The sequence below is a fragment of the Triticum aestivum genome, chromosome 6B, assembly GCF_018294505.1.
Source record: "Triticum aestivum cultivar Chinese Spring chromosome 6B, IWGSC CS RefSeq v2.1, whole genome shotgun sequence".
Classification (NCBI taxonomy): Eukaryota; Viridiplantae; Streptophyta; class Magnoliopsida; order Poales; family Poaceae; genus Triticum; species Triticum aestivum.
In genome coordinates, this window is record NC_057810.1 from 553,530,638 (window position 1) to 553,534,631 (window position 3,994).

At 62.1% G+C, this 3,994-nt stretch overlaps 1 protein-coding gene across 1 annotated transcript in view; it reads right to left on the bottom strand.

The window, feature by feature from the left end:
- The window catches only part of LOC123137967 (GDSL esterase/lipase At1g28590), an 8,637-nt gene that overhangs the window by 2,274 nt on the left and 2,369 nt on the right, over positions 1–3,994 (bottom strand). The gene's annotated exons all lie outside the window — the stretch shown is intronic.

The following is a 3,994-nucleotide window of genomic DNA, read 5'->3' on the forward strand; positions in this document are numbered from 1 at the left end:
GCGGCGGCGGTGAGGGCGCGGGTGCCACGTGGCGACGCGTGAGTGGCTGCGGGCGGCGGCGGAGATTTCGTCCGGCGAGGCCAGACATGTCCGGTGGTGGCAGGGGCGATTTGATCTAGGGTTAGGGGTGAAATTGATCCGAAAATTCGGGGGAGGAGGTGTTTATATAGGTAGAGGGAGCTAGGAGAGTCCAAAAGAGGTGCGGTTTTCGGCCACGCGATCGTGATCGAACGACCGAGAGCATGGAGGGGAGTTTGCTGGGCTTTGGGCCACTTTGGAAGGGGTGTTGGGCTGCACACAAAAGAGGCCTTTACGGTTACCCGGTTAACCGTTGGAGTATCAAACGACCTCCAAATGGCAAACTTGACAGGTGGTCTACCGGTGCTATACCAAGGCCGCTTGACAAACCTCGGTCCATTCCGAGACCGTTTAACACCCGCTCACAACGAAAGACAAAAGGGGGACGCCAGATGACATAGGAGTGCCGGATTGGAAAACGGACAACGGGGAAAATGTTCGGATGCATGAGACGAACACGTATGCAAAATGAAATGCACATGATGACATGATAAAATGCAGATGATGACATGGCAAAATGCAACACGCAAGCAAATGACATGGCAACGACGGCAAATAACTGGCAGACACCTGGCGCAACGAATCCGGGGCGTTACAGCTGGCACGTCACACAAGACCGCACCCAATCACGGACGAGGGCACGATCACCTGGAACATAGAAGTCGGCACGGAGTCGATGGAGCATCTTCTGCACGCCCTCATGGCCCGCCGAGTGGGAGAGACCCAGCACCTGCTGACGAAGATCGTCGTGCGCTGGAACGAAGATGCGGCGCACGTGGAGAAGCAGGCCATCGGCGAGGCGCCAGGGCTCGTCTAGCTCGCCCGCCGCCAGCTGCTGCTGCAAGAGGAGGGCGTCGGCCGCGGTCGCGGTTGCGCGGTGGATGTCGGCGTAGAGGGCGAACGAGGGCCCGGTGATGATGCAGAAGGCCGCCCCCTCCGCCTCGCCGTCGTCCACATCGACGTCACACCAGGACAGGGCGTCGACGATGGTGTTAAGGCGACCTGGCCGATACTCGACGGTGAAATCAAAGCCAAAGAGCTTACTGATCCACTGGTGCTGAGGAACCGTCGAGAGCCTCTGATCCAGCATGAACTTGAGGCTGTAGTGATCCGTGCGGATCCGGAAAGAACGACCCCAAAGATAGGGCCGCCAGTGGCGTACTGCCTGCACCAACCCAATAAGCTCACGCTCATACGCCGCCAACTTAAGATGGCGTGCAGCAAAGGGGCGGCTGAAGAAGGCGAGGGGTCCATCGCCCTGATGCAGGACCGCACCAAACCCCGCACCGGAGGCGTCGCAGTCGATGGTGAAGGGAAGGTCGAAATCCGGCATCTGTAGTACGGGTCCCGTCGTAAGGGCCCCCTTGAGGGCCTCGAATGCTGAAGTGGCCTCCTCATCCCAAGAGAAGGCGTCGCGACGGAGGAGGCGCGTGAGCGGGGCCGCAATGAGGTCAAATTCCCGGATGAACTTCTGGTAGTACCCCGCAAGGCCAAGAAACCCGCGAAGAGCCCGCGGAGACTGCGGGATCGGCCCGGTGGCGACGGCCGCCACCTTGTCGGCATCCATGGCCACACCCTCGGCCGAGATGACATGGCCGAGGTAAGCGACTGAAGGTGTCCCGAACGAGCACTTTAAGCGCTTAAGATGAAGATGATGCGCCCGAAGCTCGTTGAAGACGATGGCTACATGCTGGAGGTGCTCCGCCCAAGAGGCGCTGTAGATAAGAATGTCATCAAAGAAAACGAGCACAAACCGACGTAAGTAGGGTCGAAGGACATCATTCATCAAGGCCTGGAATGTCGCCGGGGCGTTGGAGAGGCCAAAGGGCATCACCAAAAACTCGAAGTGGCCGTGATGAGTCCGTAACGCCGTCTTGGCGATGTCGTCGGGATGCATGCGCACCTGATGATACCCCGACCGGAGGTCCAGCTTGGTGAAGAAGCGCGCCCCATGTAGCTCATCCAGGAGTTCATCGACCACTGGGATAGGAAATTTATCCTTAAGTGTGAGAGCATTAAGGGCACGGTAGTCGATGCAGAAGCGCCAGGTGCCGTCCGACTTGCGAACGAGGAGGACCGGTGTCGTAAAGGGTGATGTCGATATCCGGATAATGCCCGCGGCAAGCATGAGTGCGCACTGCCGCTCCAACTCGTCCTTCTGCAACTAAGGGTACAGGTAGGGCCGTACTGCCACAGGAGCCGAATCTGGCAGGAGATGAATACGATGGTCGTAGACCCGGGCCGGCGGAAGGCCCCGGGGTTCCTCAAAAAGATCACCATGCTGCTATAGAAGGTGATCCAGCAGTGGATGCTCGGCCTCCGTGGTAGCCGCGGTGAGCTAGAGTGGGGGTGACGCCGGGGTGCCTCCAACGCCCTCCCACCGGATGCGGCGGCCCATGCGCCAGAAGGTCATCGTCAGGGCGTCGAAGTCCCACAGGATGGGACCGAGAGTCCGCAAAAAGTCGACGCCGAGGATGAAGTCGAAGCAGCCCAAATCGATGCCGGCACAAGTGATGATGAAGTGCTCGTCACCGATAGTGATGGGGACGTCTCGAGCGAGCCCATGGCAGTGGAGGCGGTCACCATTAGCAACGGTGACGCTCAGCTGCTCCCCGCCCGTAGGGTGTAGTGCCAGTCGCCGCATAGTAGAGTCCGGAAGGAAGTTATGAGTGGATCCCGTGTCCAACAGGGCCACCAGAGTCTCGCCGTGGATCGTGACCGGGATAAGCATAGTCCGCTCAGTGCGGATGCCGGCCAATGCGTGAAGGGAGACGACAAGGGCCATAGCCAGCACAGGTGCGGGTGCCGGCGCGACCTCGGCGGCTGGATCGCCGAGTCCCTCCTCGGTGACAACGTCCTCCGTCTTGTCGACAGTCTCCAAGTAGAAGAGGCGCGGGCAGACATGGCCCGGGGCATAGGGTGCATCACAGTTAAAGCACAGCCCCAGGCGGCGGCGCTCGAGCTGCTCGGCCTGCGAAAGGCGCCGGAAGGGCCGCGTCGCGGCCGGAGTGGTCGCCGGTGGGACGGCTGAAGAAGCGGGCGCGGCCGATGGTGGTCGTGGAGGCACTCGGCCCCCCCGAGGTGCTGCTGGTCGTGTCAAGGCCTGGGCGCGCTGCTCGAACGCCCTAGCGTAGTACATGGCCGTCTGTAGGTCCTGGGGCCCCTTCATCTCGACGTCCACGCGGATGTGGTCGGGAAGGCCCCCGACGAAGAGCTCCGCCCGCTGGAGTGCCGTCACCCCCGGTGCGTGACACGCCAGAGCCTGGAAGCGGTCGGCGAAATCCTGGACCGTGGAGGTGAAGGGTAGGCGGCCCAGCTCGGACAAGCGGCTGCCGCGCCGTGGTGGTCCGAAACGAAGGAGACACAGCTCGCGAAAACGATCCCAGGGAGGCATGCCGCCCTCATCCTTATCGAGAGCGTAGTACCAGGTCTGGGCGGCGCCCCAAAGGTGGTAGGACGCGAGCCAAGTCCGCTCGGACGCCGGTGTCCGCTGCCCCCGGAAGAACTGGTCACACTGGTTTAACCAGTTAAGCGGGTCGTCCGAACCGTCGTAGGTGGCGAAGTCGATCTTCGCGAACCGAGGCGGCTGCTGGTGTGGCGCGCCATGGCCCACTGCCTCGGCGGTGCGGAGGGCTGATGAAGGTGCTCGGTCCATGGTGGGGAGGTCGGCGTAGTTCCCTGTGGCGCCCGACGCCCCGGGCTGCAACTGGGACGCCGACGGCGGCCGGGCCTCCGTGTAGGCCGGCGTAGATGACGTCCCGTAGAGCCAGCCTGGCAGCAGAGACGGTGAAGATGGAAAGCGGACCTCCTGGATCGGGAGGCCGCTCGGCGAGGAACGGCCCAAGCTAGGGCTGGGCGGTGGCGGTGGTGGCACCTGCACGGTGGCAGCTGGAAGGGATGGCGCGGCTGGGGCCGG